This window comes from Saccopteryx leptura, chromosome 4 (genome assembly GCF_036850995.1).
Source record: "Saccopteryx leptura isolate mSacLep1 chromosome 4, mSacLep1_pri_phased_curated, whole genome shotgun sequence".
In the NCBI taxonomy this organism is placed as follows: domain Eukaryota; kingdom Metazoa; phylum Chordata; class Mammalia; order Chiroptera; family Emballonuridae; genus Saccopteryx; species Saccopteryx leptura.
The window spans coordinates 197675959-197690689 of record NC_089506.1 but is presented as its reverse complement, the minus strand read 5'-3'; the positions used below and the strand labels follow the sequence as shown (position 1 = coordinate 197690689).

General features: G+C 38.8%; 1 protein-coding gene and 1 pseudogene across 3 annotated transcripts in view; both read left to right on the top strand.

The window, feature by feature from the left end:
* LOC136403579 (S-adenosyl-L-methionine-dependent tRNA 4-demethylwyosine synthase TYW1) overlaps nt 1-14731 on the top strand; it is a 204900-nt gene that overhangs the window by 91528 nt on the left and 98641 nt on the right. The window lies entirely within an intron of this gene.
* LOC136404547 (U2 spliceosomal RNA) lies at nt 13184-13280 on the top strand (annotated as a pseudogene).

Genomic DNA, 14731 nt, shown 5'->3' with positions numbered 1-14731 from the left:
TAAAGAAAATATATGATTTTTAAAAAATTTATTGAGACTTGTTTTATGACCTAACGTATGGTCTGTCCTGGGAAATAATCCATGTGCACTTGAAAAAAAAGTTTTCTGCTTTTTAAAAAATGTATTGTTCTGTATATTTTGTAGGTATTATTGGTTTAAATTAAAATTTTTTTTTTATTCAATGAGAGGATGGGAGGCAGAGAGACAGATTCCCGCATGTGCCCCGACTGGGAAAACTCAACAAGCCCCCTAGTGGGTGATGCTCTGTTGCTCAGCAACTGAGCTCTTCTTTAGTGCCTGAGGCAGAGGCCACGGAGCCATCTTCAGTGCCCAGGGCCAGCTTGTCCAATTGAGCCATGGCTGCAGGAGGGGGGGGGGGGAGAGAAAGAGAGAGAAGTGAAAGTGGGAGGGATGGAGAAGCAAATGGGCGCTTCTCCTGTGTGCCCTGACTGGGAATCAAACCCAGGACTTCCACACACCAGGCTGATGCTCTACTACTGAGCCAACCTGCCAGGGTCTCTTGTAACAATTTTTGACTTAAACTTTATTTTGTGTGATGCAGTGCAGCTATGTTGGCTTTCTTTTGGTTACTATATGTACCAAGGATTATTTTCTTCCTTTCTACCTTCAGTCTGTTTGTGTCTTTGGATCTAAAGTGAATCTCTTGTAGATGGAATACTGTTCGATCTTTTGTTTTTTAAATGTCAATCTGTGACTTTTCACTGGAGAATTTAATTCATTTAATTTTACCATTTACTTTTTATATGTTTTATATCTTTTTTGTTGCTCACTTTCTTTATTACTGCTCTCTTTTGTGTTTGATATTTTGTTGTATACCATTTACTCCATTCTGTTGCTTTTCTGTACAGTTTTTATTTTCTTGGTTATTACTTTGAGAATTACAGCTAACCTATTAAACTTACAACAATCTACAGTCAGTTCTCTTTATTTGTGGTAGTTAATGTTCTGTAAAAATATATGAATGCTATATTATGAAATAATGAACCTTTAAGGGAGATAAAGGATTAATTTCCTATAATTCTCTTGTCACAACATTTTCATCATCTTACCAATACATAATCTTGTTTCATGTGTGATTCTGTTTAGAGACAACATATTTAATGTGTTGTTGATTCATTAATATCAAACTTATGCCGGAATGAAGCTTATTTAATACGCATATTACCCCCATAAAGGCACATCACAACTTTCTTGCACTTAGGAACACTATATAGCACTTTGTCACTGTGCTTGGGAGCTACTTTAAACAACAAAAATACCAACAAAAGTACAGAAATGCAAAAACTGGAACATTATATTGACTGCCTAAAGAAAACTTGCTTATAGTATGAGAGTTTAAATAAGAAGGCAGAAAGAGCACTGCCTTTGACTTTATCTGGGTATATGTGTACCAGGTGACTCAAAAAGTTTGCTTCTCTCTGCATGGCCATGGATGATTGATCACAATATGCCTCAAATATTGATTTTGGTGTTAGAAATAAATTTTAGCATGTAGATAATTTAGCAAATACGGAATCAGAAGATAACGAGGATTGGCTCTATGTTGAACTAATAGCAACTTTGGTTCTGTTAAGCCTAATCCGGAGGGACTTGAAACATTGAAGACATGAACAAAATCCGTCGATTCCACACCAGAGCTTTATTTTTATTCCACACGCCGCTTGGCCAAGCGGCGGCAACTCCGACAGAAATCTGAGGGAGAGCGTGCCGGCCCTTTGTTCTACCTAGTTTTTATAGTTTTGCAAGTGGGAAGTACAGAAGCAAAAATTGCAATTAGGTGCCTTTTACCACTATTGGTTATAGTCGTATGTCCTTTAACATGATAGGACCATGTTCAATTTGTAAGCCATACATCATTTTCGAGAAAACAAATTTACAAGTCAACACAATGGTAGAAAGATGTCTCTTTACATATTAAAAGGCATTCCTATATTTTCTAGTGTTTATCCGCCATCTCTCTGTCCAGAGTCAGAGGTATTAACCACATGCATTTACATAGGACAGGTAGTTTCCGAGGGGAAAAATGCCCGCAAATGGCTCATTGCTATAAGAAAAGGTTTATTTTGGCTTTTCTCTTCCTGCACCTGGCTAGCCATTCACCCCTTTCCCCACAGGTGTGGTAGAATGTCTGGGAATCCATGTTTTCCTTCCCTTTGCATTTACAATAATACAATGCCAAGGGCCATCCTGGTTTTAGGCCAATCACACAGTACAGAGATTATTCACAAAATTTCTCTGCACACCTTAACCCAAATTAATAAAATGTTCTTCAAGCCTCTTAAAATATTAATATTAATTCTGCAGCTTTTGGTACTTTACAACACCTGTGGCTGAAGTGGCGCAGTGGCTCCTCAGGTTCAATAGAATTAAAACTCTTTGCTTATTCAAAACTCCATTTCCCTTTATGTTGTTGTTGTCACAAATTACAAGTTTATACATTGTGTGCCCACTAACATAGGTTTATGATTGCTGTTTTGTTCCTTTGAATTATATAGGAATAAAAAAGCGGAGTTAGAATTCAAAATGCAATACTACTGAATTTTATATATGACCTATATAGTTGTAGTTTTTTAACATTTTTGTATGGTTTGAGTCTGTCTAGTGTTATTTCATTTTTGCCTTTTGCATTTCCTATAGGCAGGTCTCTAGTGATGAACTCCGTCAGCTTCTGTTTATCTGGGATGTCTTAATATTGTCTTTAGTTTTGAAGAATAGTTTTTATGAGTATAAAATTCTTGGTGGACATATTTTTTCTTTTAGCATTTTGAGTATCTCATCAGGCTGACAGCTGTAGAGGGTGGATGGGTGGCTGAGGGAGGTGAAGGGATAGAGCAAAAAAAAAAAAAATGACAAGGCCCTGGCCGGTTGGCTCAGTGGTAGAGCATCGGCCTGGCGTGCGGGGGACCCGGGTTCGATTCCCGGCCAGGGCACATAGGAGAAGCGCCCATTTGTTTCTCCACCCCCCCCCTCCTTCCTCTCTGTCTCTCTCTTCCCCTCCCGCAGCCAAGGCTCCATTGGAGCAAAGTTGGCCCGGGCGCTGGGGATGGCTCCTTGGCCTCTGCCCCAGGTGCTAGAGTGGCTCTGGTCGCGGCAGAGCGACACCCCGGAGGGGCAGAGCATCGCCCCCTGGTGGGCAGAGTGTTGCCCCTGGTGGGCGTGCCAGGTGGATCCCGGTCGGGCGCATGTGGGAGTCTGTCTGACTGTCTCTCCCCGTTTCCAGCTTCAGAAAAATACAAAAAAAAAAAAAAGACAAAAAAACCTCATGGACATGGGCAATATTATGGTCACTGCTAGGGTGAGGGGAAGATGGAGGAAGAGTATAGGGGGGATAAATGGTGATGGACGAAGACTTGACTTGGGAGGGGTGAACACACAGTATTGTGTACAGAAACTTGTTGTAGAACTGGGCACCTGAGACCTGTATAATTATGTTAACCAGTGTCTCCACAATAAGAAATTGTTCATTTTATTGAGGATTACTTTGATGTGATGGGTGTCTTCTCTTGCTTCTTTCAATATTCTTTCTTTGTCTTTCAACAACAGTTTGATTATAATGTGTCTTGGTGTGGACATCTTTGAATTTATCCTACTTGCAGTTTATTGAGGTTTTTGGATATCTAAATTCATGTCTTTTATCAAATTTTAAAAGTTTTCATCATTGGCCCTAGCTGGTTGGCTCAGTGGTAGAGCATCGGCCTGGTGTGCAGAAGTCCAGGGTTCGATTCCCGGCCAGGGCACACAGGAGAAGCACCCATCTGCTTCTCCACCCCTCCCCCTCTCCTTCCTTTCTGTCTCTCTCTTCCCCTCCCGCAGCGAGGCTCCGTTGGAGTGGAGATGGCCCGGGTGCTGGGGATGGCTCCTTGGCCTCTGCCCCAGGCGCTAGAGTGGCTCTGGTTGCAACAGAGCGACTCCCCACCCCCACCTCCCCCTGCCCCCGGAGGGGCAGAACATCGCCCCCTGGTGGGCAGAGCATCGCTTCCTGGTGGGTGTGCCAGGTGGATCCCGGTTGGGCGCATGCAGGAGTCTGTCTGACTGTCTCTCCCTGTTTCCAGCTTCAGAAAAATACAAAGAAATTAAAAAAGTTTTCATCATTATTTCTTCAAATAATTTTTCTGTCCCTTTCTTTCCTTCTGGGACCTCCATTATACATACGTTGGTATTCTTAGGCCCCATATGTCTCTAAGGCTCTGTTCACTTTTCTGCACACTTTTCTACTCAGCCTGGATGATTAATGTATCTTCAGGTTTACTGAATCTTTTTTCTCAAAGTCTACTCAAATCTGATATTGAAGCCCTCTACTGAAATTTTTATTTGTTATTAATACTTTTTAATTCTAATGTTTTTTTTTCTGGTTCCTTTTATCATTTGTATCTCTTAATTGATATTCTGTGTTCAATGTGAGACATTGTTCTTCTGGTTTCCTTCAGCTTTTTAACCATGGTTTCCTTTATCTCTTTGAGCATATTTAGGGCAATTGATTTAAAGTCTTTTCCTAGTAAGTTTGAGTTTCCTCAGAGAGAGTTTTTGTTAATCTCTCCTGGAAGTGGGCCATACTTTGTCTTATTTCTTTGTATACTTTGTAATATTTTATTGAGAACTTCACATTTTGAATATTAGGTGTTACCTCTAGAAATAAGATTTTTCCCAGTTTTCAGGGTTTGTTTATGTTGATTGCTTTGGATTTTGGTTGTTTGCTTAGTGAGTTTTCCAAATGATTTTTGTACAGACTCTATTCTTTGTTGTGTATTATCTGTGAAATATGTTTCTTAGTAGTTAGCAAATGTGTTGATAGACATTTTCTTGAGCACATGAACTCAGAGAATAAAAGAGTCTTTATACTCTGTGTTGGGGGGATTCCTTCAGGCTGTTTACAACTCTGCCTTAGCTTTTGCTTCCTGCATGTGCTGAACCTAAAAATCAGTTGTAGGTAAAAGTTTAGGGTCTTCTCAGGTCTTTTTAAATTGTATCTTGTCCTGAGCATGTTTAAAGCTTTCTAAATTCCCTGGTAAGTGTGAGCAATTTTCAGTGCTCTGATTCACCAAATAATCTGTCTCCCAGCTTTTACTCCCAGGAATTTATTCAGAATGTTGTTTGCCTCAACTGTAATCTTGTGATCTTATGATACAGTCACCAGGTTGTTATTTTTCTATTGAGATCTAAGTTAGGTTCTTGTTTTAAACTTTATTAAGTTTTTTTTTAACACAACTAGGATGAATAGCATAATGAACTTCTGTGTACATTTAACATATGGCCAATCATGTTTCTTTCACCTACCCTACTGCTTACTATTTTGAGGCAAATCCCAGCCATCGTAGTGTTTTATCCTGTACGTACTTCAGTTGACAGATAAATATATTAAAAAAAACAAGATATTTAAAAAAAGAATATAGTTATAATACCATTATCCCATATTAAGTTCTTTGCATATATTCCCTTTTCTAGTTATCCAGGGATATAGTGAAAATGCTGAAAAATATTTCTTTGGACATTCTGCTAAATCAGCTAGGGCAAAATTGCTATTTTTCACCCCATGGGGAAATGGTACATTTTACAAAGTCTGGAGACATTTTTGATCCTTAAAACTGAAGGAGGTGCTACTGTCCTGTGGGTAGAGGTCAGGGATGCTCTCAAACATCTTATAATACACGGGACAACTTTCCATAATAACTAATTTTCCCATCCAAAGTGACAGTTGTGCTGTGTTTGAGAAATATGTATGGTAGTCCAAAGGTACTTTTTTAGTAAAGGAGATTGCTGGAACCTGGCACATTGAAATGAAATGATACATCAAGTCTTCTATTTAGTGATAGGGTCTGTGCTTAGAGACTTTTAAAAATATTTATATTATAAGGTGAGCACTTGCAAACAAAAGACATATGATTTTGTGGACTGAAATTTTTGAGTCACATAAAGCTTAGCTTTAGGAGAAATATCAAGTGCATTGTGTCCTAGTTCTCAGTATTTCACATTTTATGATCTTATAATTTCTTATAATTAAAAAAAAAATCAAATTTCAGGCTCTCTGTGGAGCATGCCCACACCTTTCTTCCCTCTTGGGTGTACATTTTTACTTTTCTCTTCTAAACTCTAAGAGTCCCCACAAGAGGGGGGACAGTAGGCGGCAGCAGCTCACCCCAGGCTCACCCCCTGAGCCTGTTTCCAGTGCCCCTTTTCCTCCGACTGTTTAGTGAGCTGACAGCAGCCTTGCCAGGACCACTTTTTTCCTATAACATTTCTAGAGAGCCACAGCAGCCCCGCCTGGGCTCTCTCCTCTTGCTATTTCAACTCTAACCCCTTTCTTTGTTTCACTGTCCCAGCTTTAATAAATGTATTCTCAAAACCACCTGGGCTTGTGTTGTGAAATCTTTTCTGCACAGAGTCAAGAAAGCACACACTACCGGCTGGCCCGAGGCAGACCTGCTCTAGCCTGATACCTTTCTTGTGATGACATGAAATCAGGAACTTCTGACTCCAAGTGTACAGTTTTTTTACCTACACCAACTGGAGGAACTAATACAAAGCTCAAGACTTAGATTGTGGTTCTTGAATGTCAAAATTTTAACTCTGTGATATATGTTGTTACATATTCCTCCACCCCTGTATGATCTTCCCTGGTTTCATACTAACAAGTTCTCCCCCTACTCTAAGATGATAAAGTATTCACCTATAAAAAATAACAAATTAAAAAAATCAATTTTTATATCTCTTTCTAAGATTGTGGACATAAGTAGTTATTTTACTGAAGGTCAAGATTCAAAGCAAATACCAGGAGTTAGTGGGAATTACCCCTTACCCATATTACCCGTGTAGAGCCAATAATGCAGTCCTTTAGTTTCTCAAGCAATAAATGTACCGTTTTTTTTTTAAAAAAAGCAAACAATATGCTTAACAGATTCATTAGTGAGATTTAGAAAGATATAAGTAAATGCAGATGTAATATTTTATTTACATGGCTTCTGGCAAAGAAATGCTAATATACTAACTTTTAAAATTAGAATTCATTCTCTGTTTCAATAATGAATAATATAATGTGGATATCAGAAAAGGCCAAGTAAAAATTATGTAGCCTGAGCCGTGGTGGCACAGTAGATAAAGCATCGACCTGGAAACGCTGTGGTTGCCAGTGTGAAACCCTGGGCTTGCCTAGTCAAAGCACATATGGGAGGTGATGCTTCCTGCTCCTCCCCCCTTCTCTCTCTTTCTTTCTCTCTCTCTCTCCCCCCTCTCTAAAATGAGTAAATAAAAAAATCTTATGTAAAAGTTCTTTTTTTTCCATTTTAGCAGGTTCTTAAAATATCCTCTGAGCCTCAGTTTCCTAACTATAAAATAAAACAATAATACCTTTTTTTTTTGTATTTTTCCAAAGTTAGAAGTGGGGAGGCAGTCAGACAGATTCCCGCATGCGCCCAACCGGGATCCACTTGGCTTGCCTACTAGGGGGCGATGCTCTGCCCATCTAGGGCGTTGCTCCACTACAACCGGAGCCATTCTAGAGCCTGAGGTGGAGGTCATGGAGCCATTCTCAGTGCCTGGGCCAGCTTTGCTCCAATGGAGGCTTGACTGCGGGAGGGGAGGAGAGAGACAGACAGAAAGGAGAGGGGGAAGGGTGGAGAAGCAAATGGGCGTTTCTCCTGTGTGCCTTGACTGGGAATTGAACCTGGGACATCCACACACTGGGCCAGTGCTCTACCACTGAGCCAACTGGCCAGGGCCAATAATACCTTTCTTGCAGGGTTATTGTGAGACTATTAATTACTTTATTGAATTTATACATATGAATGTGTTCTTAAACTATAATAGTATGTACAAATGTGAGTTTTCCAAAATGAAGTTCTTAGTTCATTTTGCTAATATGGGTAGTAGACTGTTACAGATATAAAAAATATTTCTTACTAATTCTTGGAAAAAGTTATTAAGTGTTATATTTATAGATATTCCAAATTTTACTATTGTATGTTTCTGGCTTTTTTTTTTTAAAGATTTTATTTGTTGATTTTTGAGAGAGGAGAGAGAAAGAGAGAGAGAGAGAGAGAGAGAGAGAGAGAGAGACAACGGGGAGTAGGGAGAGGGAAGCATCAAGCCATAGTAGTTGCTTCTCATATGTGCCTTGACCAGGCGAGTCCAGAGTTTCGAACCATCAACCTCAGCATTCCAGCCAGGTTGGTGCTTTATCCACGCACCACCACGGGTCAGGCTATATGTTTCCTATTTCTTTTTATTTAAGTGAAAATTTTGTACTTTGAAGTTTCACATTAAGAGTTTTGTCTTGAACAAATAACCTGATTACAAAAGTAGGTAAAGGGCCTTTGGCCGGTTGGCTCAGCGGTAGAGCATGGGCCAGCGTGTGGATGTCCTGGGTTTGATTCCTGATCAGGGCACACAGGAGGAGTGACCAGTGACCATCTGCTTCCCTACCCCCTTCTCTCTCTTTGGCTCTGTCTTCCCCTCCTACAATCATGGCTCAAATGGTTCCAGCAATTTGGCCTCAGGCGCTGAGGATGGCTCCATGGCCTTGCTTCAGGTGCTGAAATAGCTCTGTTCAGAGCAGCAGAGGAACAGCCTCAGGTGGGCAGAGCATCGCCCCCTGGTAGGTTTGCCAGGTGGATCCCAGTCCAGGTGCATGTGGGAGTCTGTCTCTGCCTTCCTGCCTCCTCTCCTCTCACTTAATTAAAAAAAAGAAGGTAGTGGCCCTGGCCGGTTGGCTCAGTGGTAGAGCGTCGGCTTGGCATGCAGGAGTCCCGGGTTCGATTCCCGGCCAGGGCACACAGGAGAAGCGCCCATCTGCTTCTCCACCCCTCCCCCTCTCCTCCTTCTCGGTCTCTCTCTTCCCCTCCCACAGCCAAGGCTCCATTGGAGCAAAGTTGGCCCGGGCGCTGAGGATGGCTCCATGGCCTCTAGCTCCGGGCGCTAGAATGGCTCTGGTCGCAACAGAGCAATGCCCCAGATGGGCAGAGCATTGCCCCCTGGTGGGCATGCTGGGTGGATCCCGGTCGGGCGCATGCGGGAGTCTGTCTGACTGCCTCCCCGTTTCCAACTTCAGAAAAATACAAAAAAAAAAAAAAAAAGAACGTCAAAAAAAAAAGAAGGTAAAGAATCTGACTAGACAGTTCTCCAAAGAAAGTATACAGATGCCCAATAAACACATGAAAAGATATTAGTAATATATGAAAACTGGAAATAAAACAAATGTTTATCAACTGATGAATGGATATACAGAATGTGTGTGTGTGTGTGTGTGTGTGTGTGTATATATATATATATATATGTATATTCAATGGCATATTATTTGGCAATAAAAAGGAATGAAGTACTGACATTTGCTACACATAGATGACCCTTGGAAACATGATGCTAAGTAAAAGAAGCCAGTCACAGAAGACTACACATTGTATGATTGTATTCTGTTAGAAACCGAGAATAGGCAAAACCTGTGGAGACAGAAAGCAGATCAGTGGTTCTCAGAGCTGGGGTGGACATGTGGATTGAAGGTGATAGCTAAGGGGAGAAGTGCTTCTTTGTGGGATGATAAAATGATCTAAAATTGGTAATGGTGATGGATGTACAACTTTATGAATATAGTGAAAGCCACAGAATTGTGCACTTTAAATGGAATTTTATAGTATGTGAATTATCTCAATAAAGCTCTTTTACTTGTCTTGAGTAGTAAGCACAAGTTTTTAAAGTATATTTTAATGTATTTTGAAAGATCACCCGTGAATATAGTGAAAAATTCAAAATACTGTATACAAACAGTTATACCATGAAAATTGGCTTCCTTACATTCTTGTCCGCTGTCCGTTAGGTTTTAAGCGATTTTCTACACATATGCAAACCAGTCTAGGTGTCTGTATACAAATATATGTGGAAGGTATATTTCTGTGCTTTGTATATACACACATGAATGGCAGGATACTTTACAATGTTGTGTGTCTTTCTTTTTTTGTCCCTACTCTATAGAGACCCTTTTATCGAAGTGCATAAAGATTTGGAACCAGATTTCTAATCTGCTAAATTAAATTATTGTTTGGAAAGCAGGAGAGAAATATGTTTAAAGGGTCTTTTGTTTTTAAAGTGGTTACTAAGATGCATATCTTCCACAAAAATTTTCTCAGTCACTATATTTAGGAGGGTCACAATATAATTTTGATCCAAAGGAATGTTTTATTATTGTTATTGTGGTAAGAACATTAACATCAGGCCTACCCTCTTAGCAAATTTTTTTAAGTGTACAATACAGTATTGTTCATTATGTGTTGTACAGTAGATCTCTAAAACTTGATAATCTTGCACAACTGAAACTTTATGTGCTCTTTGGCTCTGGTAGGAGGTAAATAGGAAACAAACTAAGTCTCCTGAGTTAAATAACTGATACTACATATATATGTGTGGAAATACAATCAATCAAATATAATTAAAATTGGTAGAGGTTTTATTTAAAATTATATTTGTCAGATCAAAGAGAGAGGGAAAAATAATGAAAGAGAATATATATAAATATATAACTACATTAAGGACAAAATAGAATATTAATGAATATTTAAAACTTTGGAAAAATAGTCAAATTCTTTGTGAATTTGTGGGGGGATGCAGAAGAGAGTAAAGGGGTGATAAATGGTGATGGAAGGGGACTTGACTTGGGGTGGTGAACACAATACCATCTATTATATAATTGTATACCTGACACCTGTATAATTTTATTAACCAATGTTGCCCCAATAAATTCAATAAAATGGAAAAAAATAAAATGACAAAAAAAATACAAGAAGATTGTCATCCCGAGTAGTCCTATAACCACTACAGTATTGAATTAGTAGTTACAAATCATATCAGAAAGAAATAGGCCTAGATGGTTCTATAAGTAAGTTCTAGTGAACATTCAAGGAAAAGGAATTCTCCAGATAGCAAAGGAGTAGAGAACACTTTACAACTCATTTAAAGACACGAGTATAACCTTCATACCAATCCAGAGAACAGCATGAGAAACAAAAGTTGTGGTGCACTTTCACTCCTGCACATGAATATAAAATCCTGAACAACATATTAAAATACTGAGTCCAGCATTGAAAAACAACAATGGTCTTGACCAAGATGGGCTTATTTTTTGCAAATATATTTTTAATTACTATTATAGCTGGCTGGGTAGTTAATGTTTTATATACAAAGTGTTGTTTGTATTATTATATATGTGAGATAAATTATATCAATTTATACTTCTGCATGTGAATACAAATTCTTATTTCCTGTGTTTCCATCAATGTTTAGTATTTTGAAGAAAGAAAAAGTTTTCTTATCTGACAAACGGCAGCCCTGGCTGTATAGCGTGGTTGGTTAGACTTAGAGCATTCATCATTCTGAAGTGCAGAGGTTGCCGGATGATTCCTGGAGGGGGCACATACAGGAACAGATCAACGTTCCTGTCTCCCTCTCTCTCCCTCCCTCTCTCACTAAAACCAGTAAATAAATAAAAACAACAACAACAATAAATTACAAAGGTGAATCCAATGTACTCTTCATTTATCTTCCCTTAATATTAACATCTTACATAAGGACTTCCAATGTACTCTTCATTTATCTTCCCTTAATATTAACATCTTATATTACCATAGAATAATTATCAAAACCAAAAATTAACATTGATGCAATACTGTTAATTAAACTGAAGACTATTTAGATTTTGCCAGTTTTTCATTACTGTCAGTTTTTGTTCTAGGACCCAGTCCAATATCCCAAATAGCATTTAATTTTTCTGTTCTTAGTCTGTTTATGACAGTGCCTTAGTTTTTCTTTTAAGTCCTTGATACTTTTAAAATACATTGGTCAAGTATTTTGTAGAAGGTTCCTCCATTTGGTTTGTATAAATTCCTTGTGTCCTGGCCAGATAGCTCAACTGGTGAGAGCATCGTCCTGAAGTATGGGGGGTATGGGTTCAATCCCCAGTCAGGGCGTGTACAGGAACAGATTGGTTTTGTATATTGATCATGTATCTTGTGTGCTTATTAGGCTCACTTACTAGTTCTAGTATATTTTTTGTAGATTCTTTTGAATTTTCTATGTAGATAATTATCTCATTTGTGAAGAGAGTTTTACTTTTTTCTTCCTTTTTCTAGCCTATTTCATTTGCTAGGACTTAAACATGCTATATAGACTAGGTGAGAAAGGATAGTTTTCTCATGTTTCTTTTTTTTTTTTTTTTGGTATTTTTCTGAAGCTGGAAACGGGGATAGACAGTCAGACAGACTCCCGCATGCGCCCGACCGGGATCCACCTGGCACGCCCACTAGGGGGGGATGCTCTGCTCACCAGGGGGCGATGCTCTGCCCCTCCGTCGCTCTGTTGCAACCAGAGCCACTCTAGCGCCTGGGGCAGAGGCCAAGGAGCCATCCCCAGTGCCCGGGCCATCTTTGCTCCAATGGAGCCTCGCTGCGGGAGGGGAAGAGAGAGACAGAGAGGAAGGAGAGGGGGAGGGGTGGAGAAGCAGATGGGCGCTTCTCCTGTGTTCCCTGGCCGGGAATCGAACCCGGGACTTCTGCACGCCAGGCCGACACCCTACCACTGAGCCAACCGGCCAGGGCCTCATGTTTCTGACAGTAAGAAGAAAGCATTCTTTTTTTTTCTTTTTACAGAGACAGAGAGAGAGTCAGATAGAGGGACAGCTAGGGACAGACAGACAGGAAGGGAGAGAGATGAGAAGCATCAGTTTTTCGTTGTGGCAACTTATTGTTCATTGATTGCTTTCTCATATGTGCCTTGACCCGGATGGGGGGTCTACAGCAGAGCAAGTGACCTCTTACTCAAGCCAGGAACCTTTGGGCTCAAACCACTGACCATGGGGTCAATGCTGAAGCTGGCGAGCCTGCGCTCAAGCCGGATGAGCCTGTGCTTAAGCTCGGGGTTTCAAACTGGGTCTTCCATGTCCCAGTTGGGTGCTCTATCCACTGCATTACTTACTGCCTGGTCAGGCAAAAGCATTCATTCTTAAATCATTAAGTTTGATGTTAGCTATAGGGTTTTCTTTTTATTTTTGACCTCCTTCGTGAGGTTAAGGAAATTTCCTTTTATTGCTAGGTTATTTGGAGTTTTTGTCCTGAGTAGATGTTAAGTTTTGTTAGATAATTTGGCGGCTATTTAGATATCATATGGGTTTTAAAAATTTATTCTGTTAATCGCTTCTCGGCCTTTTGGCTAAGATCAAGTGTAGTAAAAATTTATTCTGTTAATATGGTAAAATATAGTGATTGATTTTTAGATGTTGAGCCAATGTTGTATTTGTGGGATAAGCTACTTGGTTGTGATATCTTTTCATTTTATATGTTGTTGGATTCAATTTGCTAGTTTTTTTGTGTGTGTATTTTATTTTTTTTAAGGTTTCTGTGTCTATGTTCATGAGAGGACATTAGTTTTTATATTTAAGGATATCTTTGTTTTTTTTTGTATTAGAGTAATGCTAACCTTATATATGATACATGGGTCTTGTGTTTTGAACTCATCTGATAATCTCTATCCTTTAATTGGTGTGTTTAAATCATTTCTGTTGGAAGTGATTATTGCTGTGGTTTAATTAGAATCTTGTTTTCTATTTGTACTTTGTGTTCATTTAAAATTTTTTTCTGCCTTCTTTCATGTTAATTGAGCATTTTTAATGATTTCATTTTATGTTCATTCTTGACTATTTGTATATATTTAATTTTTTAAAGGTTCCCCTTGGTTTTATGATCTACACCTTTATTTAATCAGAGTTTACTTTCAAATATATGTCATTTTCATTTTATATATCGTATAAGGACTTTACAAAAGAATTTATATATTTCTTGTTCCTCTCTACCATCCTTTGACTATTGTTGGTATGTTTTACTTTTACATAAGTAGTAAACACAGTACATCAGTACTCTTTTAACTGTGTCAATTTGAGAGCAATGAAAAATAAATTTTATTTTCTTATATTTTCCTTTTCCAGCACTCACTATTTCTTTGTATAGAGTCAAGTTTTTACTTAGTATCACGTTTTTTTTTGTTTGTTTGTTCAGCAGTTCCCTTTAACGTATCTTCTAATGTAGGTTTGCTGATTTTCTGCAAAAGTCTTTATTTTTCCCTTTTTGAAAGATATTTTCACTGGGTATAGAATTTGGGCTTTACACAGTGTTTATTTCCTTTAAGCATTTTTCCAAGGTGTCATTATGGTCTTATCTGGCTTGTTTTCTGATGAGATGTCAGATGTAATTGTTATTTTTGTTCTTATATAATGTGTTTATTTTTTTTCTCTAACTTAAAGATTTTCTCATTTTCTTTTGTTTTCATCAAGTTAGATATGATATTTTTAGGCTTTTTAAAAAATATCTTGGTTGTTGTGAGCTTCTTGGATCTCTGGTTGTTTCTCATTAACTTTGGGAAATTGTTGACTATAATTATTCTATAGCTTCTGTTTTGTTTACTTTTTCTTTTGGAGTTCCACTTATGTGTATTTTGGCCTTTGATATTGTCCCTGAGCTTTTGGATGCTGTGTCCTTTATTTTACTTAAAACATTGTTTTTGGTCTTTGTCTGTGTGCTCCCTCCCCTCCCATTAATTTTTTGGGGGGAGGAGGAGGAGAGAGAGAGAGAGCAAGAGAGAGAGAGGGAGAGGGAGAGAAGCACCAACTTGCTGTTCCACTTAGTTGCACACTCATCTATTGCTTCTCAGATGTGTCCTGAGCAGGGATCGAATTCACGACCTG